The 12047-nt window shown below is 41.8% G+C and overlaps 1 protein-coding gene across 1 annotated transcript in view; it reads right to left on the bottom strand.

Annotated features, from left to right (window-relative positions):
* The window catches only part of ACBD6 (acyl-CoA binding domain containing 6), a 210718-nt gene that overhangs the window by 195152 nt on the left and 3519 nt on the right, over positions 1-12047 (bottom strand). The gene's annotated exons all lie outside the window — the stretch shown is intronic.

Genomic DNA, 12047 nt, shown 5'->3' with positions numbered 1-12047 from the left:
GAATAAATCAACTCCAACGAATCTTAACCAGTATAGCCTACAGTAAGGACTGATTGCAAATCCTTCCAAGAGAGCTGGTGTAGCCTTGTGGCTAAGCATGCGTTCTATGAGCCAGGGAAGTTGCCAGTTCAAATTTGTCTTCATTCACAATTATGTTGCCTCAGGCAAGCTGTCGTTTCTTTGGCTTCAGTCCCCCATCTGCAGCATGGGAATCATAGTGCTGGCATATGCTGCAAGTAATGTGTTACAATTAATGAAGGTATCTGTAGCAATATACTCTTTTTTTAAAAAAACAATGAGAGTGTAATGAAGTCATATGGCAAATGTAATGTGTAGTCATCCCTCTCATGACAATGAATAACATTTTCTAAATGTAGTTTTTCCTTGTTTGTCTAATGAGCATTCTACAGCAATTTTAGAGACATTTTGAACGGGATTATACATACAAGCTTGATGCCATTCTCTTATCCTTCCCTCAAAAAGACTAAGACGTAACATGTATCACAACAAGCAATATGACAAGGATTGAGTAATAGCAATGGATTATTGTTAGTGTAAAATGTAGAAATGACAATTGCTAATTTAAACCATAGCAACGCTCTTGCAATGGCACTGCACTGATTAACAAGAAGGAATTACTTTTGAAAAATAATTTTCCATTTCTGGGTACCAGTAGCAAGTAAATGATCCAATATTTATTTATTTGTTTGTTTATTTATTTATTTATTTGATTTTATTTTTGTCCTGCCTTTTTCCCAAAGTGGGACCCAAGGCAGCTAACATACACAAAACACAACAATTAAAATTGTACAATTAAAATCGTAAAAATATAAAAATTGCAAATATAAAATTTAAAACATACAAAGTGTAAATTAACAATCCAAGACCAACCCTCTCATCTCCCAATAAAACCAAGCCTACCAGATCTCAAAAGGTCTGTTTAAACAAAAATGTCTTTGCCTGCCTGCGAAAGGCCAGCAGTGAGGGGGGCAGCCTAGTCTCCTGTGGAAGGGAGTTCCATAGGGAAGGAGCAGCCACTGAGCCCTGGGAAGGCTCTCTCTCAAACCTGGGATGGTGGTGGGACTAAGAGAAAACCTTCTCCTGAGGATCTTAGGGCTCTAGGTAGTTCATATGGGAAGATACAGTGTTTCGGATAGTCTGGACCTAAGCCGTGTAGGGCTTTATAGGTCATGACCAGCACTTTGAATTGTGCTCAGAAACGAACCGGTAGCCAGTGAGGCTGTTTCAATACAGGAGTTATACGCTCCCTGTAACTTGCTCCGGTCAGCATTCTAGTCACAGCATTTTGGACTCGCTGAAGTTTCCAAACAGTTTCCAAAGGCAGCCCTATGTGGAGCATATTACAGTAGTCCAAATGGGATGTAACCAAAGCATGTGTCAATGTAGCTAGATCTGACGTCTCAAGGAATGGGGCGCAGCTGGCGAACATGTTTTAATTGTGCAAATGCACTCCTGGTCACTGCTGAAACCTGGGCATCCAGGCTCAGAGTGGAGTCCAGGAGCACACCCGAGCTCTGAGCTTGAGATTTCAGGGGGAGTGTAACCCTGTCCAGCTCAGGCATAGCCCCAATTCCCTTATCTGCCTTATGACTGAGCAGGAGCACCTCTGTCTTGTCTGGATTAAGCTTCAATTTATTTGCCCTCATCCAGTCCATTACTGACAGCAGACACTGGTTCAGCACAGAGACAGCTTCCTTGGAATCAGATGGAAAGGAGAGATAGAGTTGGGTGTCATCTGCATACTGATGACACCGCACCCCAAAACTCTGGATGACTTCTCCCAGCAGTTTCATGTAGATGTTAAACAACATGGGGGACAAAACAGAACCCTGGGAGACCCTGCAGGCCAGCAGCCAAAGAGTCGAACAGGAGTCCCCCAACACCACCTTCTGGGTGCACCCCTCTAAAAAAAGACCGGGGCCACTGCATAACAGTGCCCCCAAGCCCCATCTCAGAGAGGCGGCTCAGAAGGATACCATGGTATCAAAAGCCGCTCAAAGATCTAACAGGACAAACAGGGACACACTCTCCCTGTCCAGTCCCCTGCGAAGGTCATCCACCAAGATGACCAAAGCCATAGCCAGACCTGAAGCCAGATTTCATCTAGAAATCCTTGGAGCTGGGAGCCCACCACTGATTCCAGAACCTTGCCCAGGAATGGAATATTAGAGACTGGCTGATAGTTATCAAGGATGGCAGGATCCAGGGAAGTCTTTTTTCAGTAACGGCTTCACCACAGCTTCCTTTAGCCAGGATGGAAATTTGCCTTGCTGCACTGAAACATTCACCACTCCCTTTACCCACTCAGCTAGTCCCCCTCAAGCTGATTTCAAGAGCCAGGAAGGGCAAGGGTCCAGTATGCACGTGGTGGCCCTCACGTCTCCAAAGATCCTATCCACATCCTCAGGCTGCACAAATTGAAACTTATCCAATAATATGGGTCAAGCAGGTGCTATGGTTATATCCACTGGACCTGCCTCAACTACAGCATCCAAGTCATAGTGAATCCGAGTGACTTTGTCTGCAAAGTGTCTTGCAAATTTCTCACAGCGTTAAAATCAATTGTTAAAATTACCCTCCTGCAGTGTGTATGTTTCTGTTGAAACTCCTTGCAATTTTACATTACCAAAAGACAGAACACACAGAAAAAGGGAGGTGATCTGCCTTCGGTCGGCCCTCCTGTTGTTTCTCTTGTGCATATCTGCTTCCTGCTACAAAATTATGACAGGCCCTCATGGTATGCTTACTACAGCTTAGTCCTTCATACAGACATACTTTGGAAAATGTCAGTGAAGAAAAACTGCAAGAGTGGGTGGAAAGATGACATTTACACAGTCACAGAACAGAGCAGACAACACTTGCAAGAACTCAGGGAAGAGTGACACCCCCAACATACTAAATAATGACTTACTGGCCAATGGGGAAGAATCTCCCAGGAACAGACTTATATAGCCAAGGAAGAGACATTTAGATTTCCCATTAAGTAAAGGAAAATATGCTTGCAATCTCTGCAGAAATCTGGTGATCAGTCCATATGACATGCCCAGTGGGGTGGGAGGCTGATTGCTTTGGCTCTTAGGTTTGCAATCCTTTGCTCCCATACCTTGAAGTATACAGTTCTTTTAAAAATAAAATTGTTTCAGACTAGGTTTAACCTGATGTCACCCACAAAGCAACTGCTCTGCTCTGTTACCTTAATGAGGTATTGCTACAGGACAAGGCTGAGGGAACTGATTTAGGTTTCTTCAAAGTTTAGCAGGGTAAGCAGATCATGCAATGCCTCAAGGCATTTTGGAGGGCCTGTGTAAGGCTGTTTTTCTTCAAGCTAATTTGACCTTACCAAGGTAATAAACTGCTTTCCCAGCAAGATAAGCCCTTTCTCTGTGTTGTAAGATGTTATAGCCAGGATGTGCCCAAGACAGAGTCTGATTTGGGTGGGGGAATATGACCTTTGTTGTTATTTACCTTTTTACACAGCACTGAGTCTTACTTATGAGGGTCATAGAGCAGCAAATACAGGGTCAGTGCACTGAAGGTACATTTGATCAGTAACTAATCCATTGTGCTAAGTGTCAACAGAAACAAGATGAGGAGTCTCATAAACCCAAATCCAAACCACAGAACCAGTAGAAGGTTCCATGCCCCATGGCCAGGGGTCCAATCATGCCAACCCTAAGGAAATCAGAGAATCCAAACATTGTTTGGCAAGAGCTCCAGAAAGTGTGAACACAGAAACTTACGGTAGGCAGGAATCAGGCAGGTCCAAACGTTACTGGAGAATATTCTACTGAACAGTGTTAGAGCCCAAACAGACAGGCCAAAATAAAGCTGCTTCAAGTCACTTTGGAGGTATGCTGCCTAAACAACACATGCATCTTAAGAGGCCAGAAGCTGCACCAAAGCTGCGCTCCAGTCCTTAGGACTGTAATGTGGCTTTGGCATGGCTTCCGGCATCATGCATCATTTGAACAGCATACCTCCAAAGTGACCCGAAGCAGCTTTATTTTGCCTGTCTATTCGGGCCCTTAGAAACAAAGTTGGGCATCTATTAAAAACACAGAGCAAGACTGTGAAGGAATCTTATTGTTGAACGGCTTGAAGAATTACAAGAGATTTGGAACTGTCAGCCCAGGCTAAATTTGAAGGCTAGCTGGTTACGTCTGAGGATGCATCTGAAAATAGCACATCTCATGCCATGTTCACTGGGCAGCATGTTTTATTACAGCTCCTTTTTAGTTACCTTAGTAACACCATTAGTTTATCTGGGTTTATATGGGTTAAAGGGAAGTCTGGTTAATTGCTGTGTGGTCAACATGCCACTCAGCTGAAGAATGTGCTCCAGGAAGGAAATAAGATAGGGAGAGGGAACATGTGCTCAGAGCTGGCTCCCAGTTTGTTAACTTTAAGATAGAGGGACCTATCTCTGGACTGCTAGTGGAAAGAGGACACCTGGGACAATGGCACTTGGACCCCTACAAAACAAGGGCTTCAGATCTACTACTGACTCCTTCCCCACTCCTGCCACGTTGCTCAACATAGCGCCCTACAAGCATGAATCCTTGTAAGAGACAGCAGCAGAGCTCCCAAAGTCACATCAGTCCTAGGCTCCATAACCTCTCCAGGTGGCTCTGGACACCATTAAGTCTGCACCAGTCCACTGTCTTTCACCGACTAGTAAAGGCATAGCTTCCAAGTATTCCTATTTGACATGGATGGTCCTGATTAATCCTCTGTGTTGTCTCTTTTCCTGCCAGGTGCTTTTTAAATGTCTTGTTTTTTCTCTTTCTTCCTCCCACTTTCTGTATTTGTGTTCAGATGATTTCAGTTCATGCAACTTGAGTTTAAAGCATAGGAGTAGTTTGCACACAAGTAACGCAGCAAGGAGTTGAGAAGAGGATGGGGCAGAGTCTTGCCCTTTCCTGTAGACTCAGGCAAAAGCAAACCCTGGCCTTGGAGGGAAAGAAGAAGCAGGCACAGCTCCACCCTGCCTAGGCCCAGAGGCAGATGAAAGGCCCTCCCTCCATCTTAACTGTCACCATCCTGGCCTGGAAGGAGAGAAGAAGAGGCAGATACAGCTCTGTCCCTCAAAGAAGATGGAGGACCCTCCATTCCAACTGCCACCTCTCTGGCCTTGGAGGGAGAGAAGAACTGGCAGTTTCTGCTGGACTTGGTCCCCTTCCCCACAGCCATTCCCTTCTCCTTTTGGGTCATGTCTTTTTAGATTGTAAGCCTGAGGGCAGGGAACTGTCAAATTAGCAATATGTAGGATGTTCTGAGAGTCTTTATAGCTGAAGAGGAGAGTATAAATAGTTTAAACAAAACTAACTAACAAACTAATGCAGTCTCTCCTAGCTTGTGTGTTCTTCCCCTTTTGCCATCTTGGCCATATTCTAATGTTGCTTGGCCACATGTGTCACAGTTTTCATCTGTGAAATATTGGAGAGTATGGTAAAGACTTTGGCCTGTTACAGACTGCCAAAATAAAGCTGCTTTGGGTCTCTTTGAAGGTATGCTGTTCAAATGATGCATGCATCCTAAGAATCCGAAAGCTGCACCAAAGCTGCCCTCCAGTGCTTAGGAACGGAGTGTGGCTTTAGCGCGACCTCCGGACTCTTAGGACCCATGCATCTTTATAGCATACCTCCAAAGAGACCCGAAGTAGCTTTATTTTGGCAGTCTGTAACAGGCCATTGACAACCAGTAGCTAGTTTTGGTTTTCATTGCCACATGAGGCTTTGAGCAGGGAGGGCAAATGTGAGAAAATGAGTGGTTGCAATCACAAATGTCAGTAGGAACAAACACTGCTAGCAGCATTTGTTCTTTTCTGGTTTTTTTACATAAGCCATGAAAGCAAAGTATCACATACTCAGAGAAAGTATTCACACAAATGAGCTGTAGAAATAGGACTGTGCTTGACATTCTGTATTCTAAATAATTGCCTCAATGAGAGCTAAACATTTGACACATGCAAACACATTACCATGTGAAAATTACTCATGTTGAGGGTTTGCACTTTTCAAAGATGTGTCGTCGTTGTTGTTCTTATTGTGTACCTTCAAGATGTTTCTAAGGAGATTGTCACACTCCCTTTTCTCCCAGCCTCAGCGCAGGCTGAAACTTTTGGTTTTTTTTTAAACTGGTGTTTTTGCAAGCCTCCGTACCCAGTCTGGAGGCATTGCATATCCAATCTTGGCATCTCATCCCCAATCCATACTTCTCCAGCACTTTTTGAAGTGCAAAAACACCCGTTTAAAAAAAAAATTCAAAAGTTTCAGCCCACACTGAGGCTGGGAGGAAAGGAAGTGCGATGATCTCCTAAGGTGACCCTAAGGTGAACCTATCATAGCAAGTTTTTGGCAAGTTTCTTCAGAAGTTTGCCTTTGCCATCCTCTGAGGCTGAGAGAGTGTGACTTGCCCAAGCCCAAGGTCACTCAGTGGCTTACAGCAACCTTTTTATTCTCAAGACTGCTGTTCCTTCTCAGCATCATTTTTATCTTGCCCTTTCCACTTACTGTCCTTAGGCTCCATGGACCCCCAAATGGGGGCCAGAAGAATTGATGAGAAGGGCTGCCCGTCTTCTTTACTGCTCTGTGCCGGTACACTGCATAGCCATGCCTATCATTATGTCTTATTTACAGGGCATGCCTTATATTGTGCAAATGCTTAGAAATCCTGCTATGGCTTATTTTATGGGTATGTCTTATTTTTGGGGAAACAGGGTATAATAAAGGCTGCATACCACCTCTCCTACGTACAATTCCTTGGGAGTATGCTACACTAAACACACAGAGAGGACTTTTAAGTATACATCATGCTTGTGAGGATCTCAATATTAATATAATAATGAGTGAAATAAAAAAAATTGCCCTTCCCCTGAGGATATTTTATGGCTAATCTGCATCTCAAAGTAGATATGTCTTTGTATTTTCTTCTGAACAGAGCCAGAATGCTATAGTGGTCTGAGTGTTGGACTGTGACTCTGGAGTACAGGGTTTGAATCCTCACTCGGCCATGAAACCCACTGGGTGATCCTGGGCAGGTCACACTCTCTCAGCCTCAGAGGATGGCAATGGCAAACCCCCTCCGAACAAATCTTGCCAAGAAAACCCTGCAATAGGCTCATTTTATGGTTGCCGTAAGTCAGGAATTACTTGAAGGCACACAACAACAACAAGCAAAATTTTATTCTGAGGCCATTAAGTGTGCAATCTTGTTATCTTGTTATCTTCTAACAACTCCACAGATTTAACTTTTAAAATAGTATAATGATGGCATGGATGTGAGATGGGATCTTACAGATATGCTTTCATTCACTCAATAAATTCTTACATAATTTCCTCTTGTTTTGCTGCCAGATGTTGTGGGCATGCTTGTGGATACTTCCTTTCTGGAATTTGGTACATTCAGAAATCAGTAAAATTACACCACAAACAGTTTCTTTATCACCAGAGTTATTATTATTATTATTAACCTTTATTTATGAAGCGCTGTAAATTTACACAGCGCTGTACATGAAATCTTTTTAGTTAGACGGTTCCCTGCCCTCAGGCTTACAATCTAATAAGACATGACACAGAAGGAGAAGGGAGTGGTGGAGGGAAAGGGTAAGAGGTCCAGCAGTTCCTCTCAACCTCCGAGGTCTGGACCAAGGCAGATGGACTGGAGGGAGGGCAAGGCTTCATAATGGATGGTTAATCATTATCCAGAGAAAATACATAATCACAAGTAGGATAATACATATACAGTACATAGGAATACAGGAAATGGATCGATAAACAGCCAACAACAGAACATCAGATAGTAAGCGACAATTATGCGATGCCTGGGAAAGCTTCTCTGAATAGGATGGTTTTCAGCTCCGTTTTGAAGCTGGTTAAAGAAGTGATGGCTCTTGCTTGTGGAGGAAGAAGGTTCCAGGAGTGAGGGGCAGCAAGTGAAAAGGGGCGAATCCGGGATGGGGCAGAGGAAACTTCATTCCTAAGCACTGGAGTGCTGCTTTGGTGCAGCTTCCGGATTCTTAGGACCCATGCATCATTTAAACAGCATACCTCCAAAGACACCCGAAGCAGCTTTGTTTTGGCAGTCTGTAACAGGCCACAGTCAGTTTTGATTACATTTTATTTATTATTTTGCCATTGCATTCATGGTGTTCAGGTTATTTCCTGCTTCAGTTGTTGGTGGTTGCTGTTATTTTAATGCAGTGTGTTCTGTGTTTTTAATTATTCTGTTTTTAAAGAAGGTACCTGCATATGGACAAAATTAATATGGACCTGCCTGTTAAACTTGACACCTATCCTAAAAGTAGTTCCTGTTGGGTTCATTTGTCTCCATTATAGTTTTGTGGCTCAAGCTTGTGAGGACATCATGTTGTTGTTGTTGTTAAATTTTGGACATTTTAAATCATGGTCTGTTCAACAGATTATTTTAATCATTCCTTGTTTAACTGTTATTTTAAGGGGGGAGGGAGCTGTGGATTTATTTACTTGAGATGTTGTTGTTGGTATTTTTATGTAAGCTGCTCCGACTGTAACAGAGAAGCAGGATAGAAATAAAAGTTTTATTATTTATTATTGTATCATCAATTCAAAAGTCACACTGTGACATTGTTGATAGTATAGGTTTACACAGTGAATCATACTAAAAGAAAGTGAGAGCAAATGAGGCCAAGGTTAGTGACAGTGAAGGAGGGAATAAATAGTAGATAGGAAGGAAGCAAAAAAGCAGTGTGAATAGATTAATAAGGGCTGGAAACAGTTAAAAGCAGGAGACACTCGCAAAAGAAAGCAAATATGTATAATTCAGATTTATGAAGAAAAAATTCTTGTGTATGTACTTGAAACCTGTACAGAAAATCTTCTTAAGTAACAAATTCAGCTGCCCTATTTCCTGGAATATTTTAGGTATCACTGATGGGAATGGGGGGCCCAAGGGAGCAATCGTAATATAATACATGACCTTTTGCCTTGGCTCGACCTACCAAGGATGTGTTTGGCTTTACTAATCAATGAATACCATTAATGACTGCAGACTGTCCAATGATCTATGTGAAATGTGTCCAGATCCAACTGGCAGGTCCCTTGACTGTTAAGAATGTGATAACAACTGGCGCCCTTTGTGGAATTCTAATTGAGGAGAGCATTGCATTCAAACAGTAGCAGAAGGGGACCCTTGCAAACACGTGGAAATAAATCACGCATGCCACTTCTGCTCTGTCTCAACAGGGACACTTCAGGCTTTAACAATATGTTTGTGTGGAATTTAGTAGGTACCTCATTCCCTCTCGCCATGACACCACAAAAGAAAATCTAGAACTGATGTATTTGAAACAGCCATTGTACTTGTTGACTGAAAACAGCGGGGTTTTTTTTCCACAGGGAAAGCATCTACGCTCTACCACTTGGCTGTGGTTCTCCTTCAAAATGTATAGTCTTCGCTTGTCCTCCAGCATTTAACCAGCAGTTGCAGAAGTAGCACACAGTTTTCACGTTTTAGGACCATGCAATACACCTCAACAGGGAGAGAGTACTCAGCTACCTGGCTTCTTTCGTCCTATGACTGTTTGGACCAAAGCTCTCCAGAATATTTTCTCCCCTCACCTAAAACTAGAGAGAGCTGCTCAGATAAAGTTCTCTAGGTAAGGAGTAATTTTTAAAAATGTAATTAAAAAAAACTTACAAGAAGTAACATATTCATCATTACTTGCAATTAATGAGCAGCATGCTAAACTATTAACACTTTGTTGTCAACAATATCTTTTAAAAACAAGACAAAATATTCTCCGAAGATGCCAGCCACAGATGCTGGCGAAACGTCAGGAATGAATTCTTCTAGAACATGGCCAACCCCAACCCTGCAAACGTAACATTTTTGCAATTAGTAAATGTTACTTGCCATTCAAAAAAAAAAAAGAGAGCAATATTTATATTGTTCTCATTAGGAAGTTACAAAGTTACCATGTTGGCCATCGTTACTTGAAAACGGTAATGCATCACAAGTAACCTTGTTCCTTTCAATACTCAATTTCCAAGTTCTGACTGGAATGTGACAACCAATGAACCCCTAAATCTAATACAGTCGGCCCTTCTTATACACAGATTTTTTTATACACGGATTCAAGCATCCATGGTTTGAAAATGTTCAAAAAAGGTATAAATTTCAAATATCAAACCTAGATTTTCCATTTTTTATAAGGGATATCGTTTTGCTATGTCACTATATTTAATGGGACTTGAGCATCCACGGATTTTGTTATCCACGGGGGATCTTGGAACCAAACCCCAGCGTATAACAAAGTTCCACAGTAACCACTTATTCTGTCTCAGATCATGAGCAGTGTTTCCTAATCACACAGTACATGAGACAGTGAACATAAGAGAGGAACACATAACTAGATGGATGCTGGTTTAACACTTTATAGTGTTATTACATTACTCCCTGAACTGTGCCTGGAAACCAACTGGTAGCCACTGCTATTCTTTCAGGGCCATACTTGTATGGTCTTCCCTTCAGCCAGCATTTGCAAGGAGTCAGACTGCAGCGTTCCAGATATGCCCTTTAAGTGTAGGAGTTTATCATATGAGAATGTGTTACAATGCAATTATGCTGTGTTATTCCTGTCTTTGCCAAGAGATTATTGCACGATGTTGTGACTCTCCCAGAACTGTCCCATGTTGTACCGCTGTTGGCTCATTCGGATATCAATTGCTTTCCCACTGGAAATAATCCATTACCAAGAAACATTGTGTGATTTAACGTTATTACAAGTTGCCCCCCCCCCCTTTTTAGGACAAGAAGGCAGAAGACGCAGGAGTGCCTACATCCTGTTTTTCTTTTAATTTCACATTCAAAATGATTTTCTTTTAAAATGTTGCATTTCCCAGTGCTAACAAGCATTCCTTGGCTGTTCCCTGTGCTTTGTTGGGTTTGTTTGTTTTAACTGTGTTGTTGTCATGCTTAGCAATTTATCGCTCTAAAATTAGTTTCTTATCTTGTTTTCTTGGAATACAAAGCTACACACAATCTTTCGCAGAGTAACTGAAGTTCTTTGATGGTTACATTTGTGATTATTACATTTTAATGACTGGAATATCTTAAGCATGTTTGAAAAACTGGGTTGGGTACATTGATATCCCGCTCTTTCTTCTATAATCAGAATTGACTCAGAAATTATTTATGCCTACAAAATGTGAATTTACAGTAACTAGTTCAAGCAAGGCCATTTCTTTTCCCTAGAGTGTTTTAGTCATGGGTGCAGGATTAGAAAAAGTAGAGTCCATTTAAAATAATAATACCCTATAGACCACTCATCCTTACAAGAGAATAAACTTGCCATACCTTCTTTTAGTTTCAATCATGTTTCCTCTGGTGGCTAAAGTCAATCCTGGTTTGCCAGGACCGCTTGCAGATGTCATAGTTGTCATAATCATATCAATGTCACCAGATCACTTTGGGTTGGAGAGATATGAGGCCAGGCATCTTCTCTGAGTAAATCTACAGTTGGTAATTTCTAGAGGCTGCATTTTATTCCAGGCAGCTAAATCTATGTTATTTAGAACAGATTTGATTAGTAGATGGCCTCCCAGCTGTTTCCTGACGGAGGAAATGTGTTTTATCTCTCAGAGTATCAAAATAAATAAATACATTTTATATGAAAAGTCTGGACCAACTAATAACTCCTGAAAGATTGAGATCATCCACTCTGCTATGTGAATGCTGCTGAAGGGGATCCACATGGCAGGAACATGTCCAGCAAACCGAAATGTTATTGTAGAATTGTTAATATCTTACAGAACTAAGGCCCACTATATTTGGTCAAACTGCTGGATAAGTATAAACTTGCAGCCTTTGTATACTATTGGCTTAAAAACAAGTATTATCTGTGTTTGTCAGAAAACAGTCTAGGGTTTTAAATTGGTGTACTGAAATGTTTGCTTTTGGTATTAATGTTTAAGAACAGGTTAGTGGCTTTTTTAAAATTAACGTTACATATGTACAGTGGGCTCTTCTTATCCACGGCCTTGCCATCT

Source organism: Sceloporus undulatus, chromosome 4 (genome assembly GCF_019175285.1).
Source record: "Sceloporus undulatus isolate JIND9_A2432 ecotype Alabama chromosome 4, SceUnd_v1.1, whole genome shotgun sequence".
Lineage (NCBI taxonomy): Eukaryota > Metazoa > Chordata > Lepidosauria > Squamata > Phrynosomatidae > Sceloporus > Sceloporus undulatus.
Note: the sequence above shows the minus strand (reverse complement) of the source record. Positions and strands in the feature narration are given on the sequence as shown.